A 10647-nucleotide genomic window follows, 5' to 3' on the forward strand; every position below is an offset into this window, starting at 1 on the left:
GCCATATTTCAAGGTAGCATAAAAACAGAGTTTTGGTTGCATTCGATATGACATTTCATGTTTTTTCAGATGACACCATAACCAAGGGGCAAGAATGGAACCTCTTTTAAAAACTGAATGCAGGATGCCTGGTTGGCTTAGTCAGTTAAGCCTCTGCCTTCAGTTCAGGTCATGATCCCTGCTCAGCAGGGAGTCTGCTTCTCCCTCTCCCTCTGCCCCTCACCCCCTGCTCATGCTCTCTCTCTCTCAAATAAATTAAAAAAAATTTTTTTTTAAATAAAAAATAAAAACTGAATGCAACCCTATTTTGTAAGCAAGATCATTAATGTACATACATGTTAGTATTTCCTGATGTTTCTTGTTTGTCCATGCATCCTAGTCCCTTCCTTCTCCCCTCCCCATTTCCTAGCTCTCTAATAGAAGAGTACCCTTTTGGAAACCAGTCTTTCTGGAGTATATTTTTATTTTTGCTCATTAATTGTCAACACAATTTGCCATCAAGAGTTTTTATTTACTCCTGGTATGACAGATCACAACACACACATCACAAAGTATTATAGATTTTCACTTTTTAACAGTTAGTTTTCATCTAAAACCCTTTTTGCCAAGTTGAAAAGACTGTTTTTATCCTTCTCAAACTCTAGCACATCTGACATAATGGGTACTCACCTTAAACCTTTGTCTCCCTTTGGTTTCTCTTTATTATTCAACCTTCATTCACCACCCACCTCTCTGTTTCTTCCCTATTTCCTCCTTGCTTCATCTTCCTCCTCCTGTCCAATGTTATTGATCCCACAGCTCTGAGCTCAGGTTTTCAGCTTCATTCTTTCCTCTTTTCTCATGCTGTTGACCCTCCCACATCATTGTCTTCCTCCCAGACCTTTATTATAGTCAAGCCCATGTTGCCAATAGTGACACACTTGTCAGCCGGATGCCTCCCAGACGTCTCAGTCACCTCAGGTTGGAACAGAACTCATTAGACAGAAGGAGCACGTGTATCAGTTTAACTGCCATTTCCTGGGTCCCTAAAGCACAACTGTCATTTCAAAGTCCTGCTTACCATTATTGCTTATACAACCAATCTGTAGCCAAGCCTCTTTATTTCCTCTCTCTACAGGCCTCTTGGAGTCACTGTTTAGTCCCCATTTCTGGTGCAGCCAGGAGAAAGCAAGCTCTTCCCTCCTCTCATCTTGAATACTTTGGTGCACTCCTGGCAGCTCCCCTGGCCTCTAAGGTCTTCCTCCCACCAATCTATTTTGCAGACCACTAGTCTATGCCCTTCCTAAAGCTCCATTTCCATCATGCCATCATTCTCCCTCTTCAGAAACTTAAAACAGCTTCCAATTGCCCACAGTTGCCAACATTCCTTCCAGGATTTCAAGACTCTCCATTCATGTGATAAGAATCTACTTGGGGAGCTTGTTCTAAAGGTAAATCCGGACTGACAGATCCAGAATGGGGAGTAATGGGTGGGAATTACAGGTGGAATCTATAATTTGTACAAGCACCCCAGACAACCTAGTGCAGGTGTTCTGCTGTTCAAACAAGGAATCTGACCCATACCTTTTAGCCACCTCCTTCCCTCTCCCCGCGTTTACGTTCTTAGACCAGCGTTATTAGTTTACACTCCCTTTCAAATTCTAATCATTCTTGAAAACTCAGTTCCAAGTCTCCCTTTTCCATGAAAACTTTTTCTAACAGCTTTGAATGAAATTGGTACCATAGTCTTGTCCTTACTTCCCAGGCAAAGACCATTAGATCCATTTACCAAACATTTATTGGTTATAGGCACCATTATAGCCATTTGGGCTCAAGAAACGCCCCATAATCCTAGGCCTTAGCTCATAGTCTAGCGGCAGAGACAAGAAGATCAATGACTCCAGTTTGTTTCTCAGAGTCCACGGTCTCAGAGGTGAGGGGGGTGGGGGAATGGGATAGGCTGGTGATGGGTGGTAAGGAGGGCATGTATTGCATGGTGCACTGGGTGTTATACGCAACTAATGAAACATCGAACTTTACATCAAAAACCAGGGATGTACTGTATGGTAACTAACATAATATAATAAAAAAAAACATTAAAAAAAGAAGAAGATCAATGACTCCAATACAGTGTGATAAGGTACCAGGTAGTCAGAGTTAGGTGCAGAGGAGGGGCTGAAATAAGGCTAAGGGTAGCAGGAGACACTGCCAGTTTTAAGTTGAGCAAAGTTTAAGCTGAGTTTAAAAAAGAAAGGGAGCAAGGGGAAACATTTGAAAGAAGTATATCCCCGGCTGAGGGGAACAGTGTAGAGGAGAAACAGAAGCAAGACACGCATGCTCTACCAGTACTCGTAAATTCTTCGGGGGGGCTGGGCCAACAGTCTAGAGGGTTCATAAAATGCCAGAAGCAAATACGACCTTAAAGACCATTCAATTCATCCTTGTTTTGCAGATGAAAAAAATAAGAGGTCCAGAGCCTCAAAGTGACTTGCTAAAGATCCTTGCCTTTGGCAAAGCCAATGTTCTTTGTGCTGTTACGTTGCCCCTCTCTGCCTGTGTTTGGAATGCATCCAAAGTCCTGTTTCCTGATTACTAAATAAAACACAAATTAAAATGAAACTAATATGATATTGGAAAAATACCGGGTTTCAGGGCATTAGGTTTTCAAGTCTATTTCTGCCTCCAATATACAGGGTGACCTTGAGCAAGTCACTTTCTTTCCCAGGGTGCTCATTTCCTTATGTGTCAAAAGGCCAAATTAGATAAGCCTGAGCATCCGTGCTGGCTCCCAATGATGCTGTGGTCTTTGGTCTACTCGCACCTGGCTTTTCATTTCCTTCTGCAAGCAATGAAACAAAACTTGGAAGACCTTCTATTCATCACATCCTCAACGAACTAAATAGCTACTGTGTAACTGGAGAGTGCACCCGACAGCAAGGACAGGGGAATCCACGTGGGCTGGAGATGTCCCGGAGAAGGGGAAATCTGAACTCTAGAAGGGGTGAGGGCTTGGTCAGGAAGACAGCAGGGTGTTCCAGGAAGAAGGAAACATGAGCAGGGTCTGGGAGTTCTGGCCACACAGGGGCCTGGCAGGAACCACGGTGCTAGGGAGGGGGCTGGACGGGGAGCCAGGGAGGCAGGGAGACCCCGGATGGAGGAGATGCTCGTCCTGCCAGGCTACAGTGTAGACTTGATGCAGGAGCCCAGGGGAAGGGGTAGGAGATGCATTTGGCCAGCAGGGCAGGCAACTCGCCAGAAGACTGTTTCATTAAGCACAGAAGAGGCCCTGAGGGCTCGGACTTAGGGAAAGATGTTCTTGGTTCTCCATCCTTCTTCTGTTTCGATTAGGTGTTCCGTAATGACACAATCGATTCTCAGAACTGTAAATGGTAGCAACGTGAACGCTACAGACTCGCACAATGATCCGTTGAAACCAATGATATTTTAAGCAGCAAGGAAAGGTCTGATGACTAGAAACACTTCCCTGGTTTTAGGAGGCTCACGGTGAGACTTCTGCTCTGTTGCTCCTTCTCTTCTTTTGTGTCTCAGGTTCTATATTTTGTCTTATGTCATTTGGATCTGACCTCATTCATTACTCTGAAGTGTTTAGAGTAAACTACCTCAAATTCTTTTTGGAAGAGGACAGGGCATAAATAAATTATTATTAAAGTTTATCTGGATGGACGCTTCAAGATCACGTGATAAATAGTGACCAAGTAATTTCACACATACTGAACTTTTTTAAAAGAGGGATTGATTATAAACCCAAACGCATGAATCCTAACTCAAGTTAACCATCCTGCATTTGCACAGCATTTTAGGGATTATAAAGTTTTTTTTTAATTGTAAAATACATATAACATCAAATTTACTTACCATTTAAACCAGTTTTAAGTGTACAATTTGGTAACAATAAGTACATTCACAATGTTGTGCAGCCATCACAAGAACTTTCTGGTCATCCCAAACTGAAACTCTGTATCCATTAAACACACTAGCTCTCCATTCCTCTCCCACTCCCCCCACTCCACCGTCACCTCTATTCCACTTTCTGTCTCTAAGAGTTAGCCTGTTCTAAGTGCCTCGTTTACGTGGGATCATATAACGTCCGTCCTTTTGTGTCTGTCCTTTTGTGTTTTTTTTACTTAGCACAGTGTTTCAAAGTTCATCCATGTTGTAGCGTGTGTCAGAATTTCATTCCTGTTTCAGGCTGCATATCTTCAGTTGTTTGCATAGACTACATTTGGCTTACCCTGCCGTCTGTGGATACATACTTAGGTTGCTAGGTTGCTTTCACCTTTGACTCTTATGAAGAATGCTGCTACGAACATTGCTGTGCAAGTCTCTGTCTGAGTCTCTGCTTTCAATTCTTTGAGGTATATACCCAGAAGTAGAAATACTGGGTTATATGATACTTCTATCTTTAACCTTTTGGAAAACCACCGCACTGTTTTCCACAGTGACCACACCACTTGCCATTCCCACCAGCAATGCACCAGGGTTCCAATTTCTACGCATCGTTGTCAACACTTGCCATTTTTCCTTTTTTAAAAATGATAGCCAGCCTAGTGGGTATGAAGTAGAGTTTTTTTCTTAACGTGTGTATTATCTTCCCTGATGCATTCAACACCTGACAAAGAGCTCCTCCAGGGTATCTGTTCTGTTTTATTTACCCTTGTCCACCTGCCTTATAAGTAGGAAATTCTCAATAAATGTTTATCGAATGGATGAATGGTAGAGTTAAGGAACAGATACCAATTCTGTGAGCAAGAGTAGGTACTAATTGTTATTCTTATTTCGCAGAAGAGGAAACTGGGACTCAGAGCATTAAGTGACTTGATTGAGGTCAAACTGCTGGTGAGGCGCTGCCCCCGAGGTCACGTCCAGGCCCTTTAGCTCTAAAACCAATGACAGGGGAACTGATGTGCCAAGGGTGAAGGTCAGTCCACTGCAATAGGACCCAGTATTCTGACTCTGTAGCATGGCTCCATAAATGACAGGGCCTACACAGTGAGGACACAGGTTAGAGAAAAAGGGCTGGTTCAGACCATCATCTGTGTATGTGTAGGATTCAAGGGATCTGCCTCAAATCTCAGAGCCATGATGCACATCTGCAGTCCAACATAACACAACCTGTGGGAGACTTCTGGTACTCCAAGGAGATTCCTGGAATACTGCTGACAGGAAAACCTTTATTACTTCAATTCATGGGAAAGGGCTGTACTGGTACTAACTCCAACAGCAATATCCAAGTAACTCAATAATTTTCCGCAAAGAAAAAAAAAATTGAGACTGCGAATAGGCTTCTACTTCATGAAAACAAAGAGAAATGTATTGCAAAAAAAGAGATTCCCAAAGGTAAAATACACATGTATAAAATAAATAAAAAAGATAAAAAAAACATTGAGGACACACTGCTTTCTCCACCTTTCGTACCCCTTTCGCAGACCCAATCTTCTCTGTATCTACTCAGCAGATATCACATTATTCTATTAAGCCCTTTCCTCCCAAGAGGGTTTATTTATTTGTTTATTTATCTGGTATGATAAAAATGTATCTCTCAGAGATATTCCTCTCTCTTTCCAGTATTCCTTAGCCCTATACCTGTGGGGTCAAACAGGTGTTGATGTTGGGCTTTATGACTTTATACCGTCAGATCAACCAAGACTGATTCATGAAATGTATGTTGTTTCAGATCACCTGATTTACCAAGGACTTTAGACCTGGCCTTTTGGAAGTGCTGTTATAAGAAAAAAATCTCAGTATAACAAAACTATTTCTAACTCTTAGTTAATGGTCCACTTATTTTAAGTAATACTCAGTAAAAATCCCAAGCAGGCTTATAACTATCTTTTAGAAATGGTTTGAGTGAGATTTGAACCCCATATGCTCCATAAAGCAGGTAATGAGCACTTAGTAATTATTAACTATTAAGAAAAGGGACACAGAGGATGATATTCTACCAGCACAACCAAACTTAACTAAGTACAAAATTTTTAACACAAATGACAGCGTCTGGGCCAGGCATGTAGCGCCCGTACCATAGCCAATAACTATTTTCTGAACATTTCCATGCTCCATAATTGCCTTCTCCTCTGTACCACCCTACCCCAGGACCCAAGTCACTGTGCTTGGTTTAGACAGCTCTGGCAAGGCTGGTGCCAGCTGTCTTTTAAACCATAAGCAATAACCAGACAACACTCCAGATTGTCCCTACACAAATGTCACTCATTCACTCCATTGGATATGCCGTCCTGAGTGGAAGGAGGTGGAGTAAGAGGCAGCCCCTTGGAACTTTTTTTTTTTTTTTACAGATTTTTATTTATTTATTTAACAGAGATAGAGACATCCAGTGAGAGAGGGAACACAGCAGGGGGAGTGGGAGAGGAAGAAGCAGGTTCATAGCGGAGGAGCCTGATGTGGGGCTCGATCCCATAACGCCGGGATCACGCCCTGAGCCGAAGGCAGACGCTTAACCGCTGTGCCACCCAGGCGCCCCAAGCCCCTTGGAACTTAAACAGAACCTCAAGAGCCTTGGGGGCTGAAGCCTATGTCAGATCTGCAGATGGGGAGGGAAGAAATGCTGAGCAATCCCTCGTCAGGGAGTGGTACCGAGTCACCGAGTCACAGTCACTGGGGCCGTCTGAGCACTTGCAACATGGAGGGGAAATCCGAGTCAGCCCCACACACACCTTGATCCTCTCCCCCACCCCTCCCCCAGTGAGGCTCACCCTATCAGCTGTGCTGGGCCAAGGAGGGTCCCAGAAAGTAGGGCCTGCCTCCAAGACCGTCCCCACCCCTGTGGGGCCTCCAATGAGGGTTAGATGAGCACATCAGAGAAGCCTTAGCGTGTTGATCTGGAAGGAGCTCACCATTAAGGAGGGGGGAGCTCCCCAGTGCAGAGAAGAGAAAGGAACAAGATGGGTTCTGAGAATGGCCTGCAGGGGAGGGCCACTGTGTGCTTGTCAGTCCCCTTCAGCTTCCAGTTCAGGGCAGACTGACAATGCTTTCACCTGACTGCCGAGCTCCTGGAATTGAGGGAGGATGCCGCCAAAGGCAGCCAAACCACAGGAACAGAGGCGAGAGCTGTAGGAAAGGGGCTAGTGTGCCTCCAGTGTCCGCTCTGGGGCCTTGACGGCTTCAAGGGAGAAGTACACAGGGACCTTTGTACTGTGGGCGAAGCTTCTTGGAAGGAAAGTTTGAACATTTGATGAATGTGGGAAGCGTTCAGCAAAAATTCAACTCGGCTGGCAGTTAATGCTCACTTACTCTGTGCAAGGCATTGTGGGAGTTTCTTCAAGGGAACTGGAGATGTGCAGGATGGGGTCTCCACCCTCAAGAGGTGTCGGGACTCTCAAGAGTAGGGAAAACAGATCCACGGACAATGTCTACAGTGACAAAAGGCCACTGCCTGTTGCTGACACGTCACTTGTTGGGCTGGGTCCACTGGTGAGAAGGAGGAGGACTCTGGCCTTTGGGACCTCAAGTCCCGTCCACTCACCGGCTCACTAGCATGCGTTTGGGTCTTCCGTTCACATATGCTCAGCTTAACTCTGATGTGACACACTGGAGTGGACACACTCAAGTCTGGAGCCCAGAATCTAGACTAGAAATAGGAACCAGGCACTAAAGGCAACGGATGGGATCATCAAGGAGCAAGGGTAGAGAGAAAAGAAACTCAGAAGGATATGTGTGGGGTGGGAGGGGGCTGGCGGGAGTGAGGCAGGAGGAGGCAGGCAAGGAGATACTGCATTATCTTAATGAGTGATGCTGTATGAACAGAAAATATGTTCCAAGATGTGAAAAGAAGCAAGCAGGTCCTTTTAGAGCGATGACGGGTGCAGCATGAAGACCACCTCTGCTGGCTCTTCGTATGAGAGGGGCTTTCTGCAGCCTGGGGTGGGCACAAGGATGATGGCCAGCCATGCAGCCCGTGCAGCTGGCCGGACCTATGCTCAGTACTCCACACACATGATTGCTTTTATATTCAGTCCTCACTGGACCTATCCAGGCAGGGATTACTGTGAGGCACAGAGAAGTCAGGTCACTTGCCCAGATACCAGGGTGGACAGGGAGTGAGGTCGGTACCACGCCATGTCTCTAGCAGCCCAGGCCTTGCAGGAACCTGGCTAGTTTTGGAACACACGGCCTGTGGGGTGTCTGAATTCACAGAACAGTATCTGTACAAGTTCTGTGAGGAAATTTCTTTTTCTTTTTTTTTTTTTTAAGATTTTATTTATTTATTTGACAGAGAGAGAGAGCCAGAGAGAGAGGGAACACAAGCAGGGGGAGTGGGAGAGGGAGAAGCAGGCTCCCAGTAGAGCAGGGAGCCCAATGCAGGGCTCAAACCCAGGACCCTGGGATCACGCCCTGAGCTGAAGGCAGATGTCTAACGACTGAGCCACCCAGGGGCCCCTGTGAGGAAATTTCTTATCTAACAGCGTCCAGAAGGTACAAATTTAAGCTAAATAAGTCAAGCCTGGCACTGTATCGGTATCCTTCAGCTGTGTTAACATTAAGCCAGTCAGTTATCAAATCCATCACTGCTTTCATGATCTCAGTCAACATTTATCTCTTCTTCAGGTCTTTTTTGCTTCTATCACCTCCCAGGTTCTCTGGAACGTAGGTGGCTCTCTCCTCTGCCCATAACTCATGATAGTGCCCTGACACCCACCCTCTGGCCCTCTCTCCTACATCTGCTTCCCTTCTGCTCTCTCTCTGACCTATCTTGTCCCTTCTCAATCTAACATGCCAATTGCAATGCTTCTCATTTTTCAAGTTTACCATTTTCATGGTACAGTACTTTTTCCAGTACTTTCCATAGTACTTTCTAGTGTTCTGTGAAGCACATTTCTGAGAGAGAGAGATTTCAAGTCGTTTATAAATCTAACTGTAGCGGTCTTTGTTCGCAAGCAGCTACTGTGGACGCTGAGGACGTGGGCACAATACAGTCCTCCATGCTGTTCAAATCAGCATCGCCATTATCACCCACCTATTTTTATTTCCAACGAGTTTCAGAATTTTCGTACAATCCCTCCCAATAAAAAGAAACATGAGTACTTTGTTCTATACCATCAAGTCTATTATCCTCTTCCTCTCCCTGTGGGGTGGGATAGGGAACCAGCCTGCCGCAGGAAATGCTCCCAGATGGGCAAAGGAGGCTGCTGCCCCCTTCACTGCGTGGTGTGTGTTCTGGTTCACTCTGCTGGGCCCCCTCTCCCATCCACATCCTCTCCCCTCCCCCAACCACAAGCCCTACATCCTCTTACAGACCTCCTGACTCACTTTTGAAATCGTTTATCTGTCTGTGGTGTCTATGTGTAAATAGAATGATGTAAATATGTGATTTTTAGATGCGTTTTTCAATGTTGGAGTCAGTTTGTATTTCTTGCAGGTACAGCCCTATGTGTTCACACAGATGGAAAACAGGGGAGGACACCTGTGTATATGGACTTGGTTCCAAATGACCTGAAAGGAATATAATGGTAAACGAACATTTGCACATAAATGGAACAAATACATATGACAGCTGGGGGGGGTTGTATGTGGAACCACAGTCGGGGTTTTATTTCCCATAGATAAAGAAGGGAGGTGATTTGCACTGTACAAACAGTGAATCAGCTTATGTATGGGTCACTGTCGGTGACCCTTACAAATCACATTATATTACTATTTCTGTATGTGGTCCGACATGCATATGGCACTATGATCTCTTAGCAATGCTAAGTCATGCTTTCTATTGATAATATATGAAAAGAACTGTATGGTTGAAAATACGGTGAAGAGCTTAAAGAAAGCAATTACAAAACTTCCTAAAACTCTAGTTTGAAATAACAAATACAACGTTGTTTACAGTTTCAAACTCTGGTTCAGTAAACTACTTTTTTTTTTTTTTTACATATTGGAATGCATATTTTATTATAAAATTAAGTCCTCTTATTTCTCTTCTTTATTTTTTTAATGATTTTTTATTATATTATGTTAGTCACCATACAGTACATCCCCGGTTTCCGATGTAAGGCTCGATGATTCATTAGTTGTGTATAACACCCAGTGCACCATGCCATACGTACCCTCCTTACTACCCATCACCAGCCTATCCCATTCCCCCACCCCCCTCCCCTCTGAGGCCCTCAGTTTGTTTCTCATAGTCCATAGTCTCTCATGTTTCATTCCCCCTTCTGATTACCCCCCTTTCTTTATCCCTTTCTTCCCCTACCGATCATCCTAGTTCTTATGTTCCATAGATGAGAGAAATCATGATAGTTGTCTTTCTCTGCTTGACTTATTTCACTTAGCATTATCTCCTCCAGTGCCGTCCATGTTGTAGCAAATGTTGAGAACTAGTTCTTTCTGATAGCTGAGTAACATTCCATTGTATATATGGACCACAACTTCTTAATCCAGTCATCAGTTGAAGGGCATCTCAGCTCCTTCCACGATTTAGCTATTGTGGACATTGCTGCTATGAACATTGGGGTGCATATGGCCCTTCTCTTCACTACGTCTGTATCTTTGGGGTAAACACCCAGTAGTGCAATGCCTGGATCATAGGGTAGCTCAATTTTTAACTTTTTAAGGGACCTCCACATTGTTTTCCAGAGTGGCTGTACCAACTTGCATTCCCACCAACAATGTAGGAGGGATCCCCTTTCTCCACATCCAGTA

At 44.5% G+C, this 10647-nt stretch overlaps 1 protein-coding gene across 8 annotated transcripts in view; it reads right to left on the bottom strand.

Annotated features, from left to right (window-relative positions):
* Positions 1–10647, bottom strand: part of MCF2L2 (MCF.2 cell line derived transforming sequence-like 2) — a 248979-nt gene that overhangs the window by 66352 nt on the left and 171980 nt on the right. The gene's annotated exons all lie outside the window — the stretch shown is intronic.

This window comes from Ursus americanus, chromosome 4, assembly GCF_024610735.1.
Source record: "Ursus americanus isolate L20-20 chromosome 4, mUrsAme1.1.p, whole genome shotgun sequence".
In the NCBI taxonomy this organism is placed as follows: Eukaryota; Metazoa; Chordata; class Mammalia; order Carnivora; family Ursidae; genus Ursus; species Ursus americanus.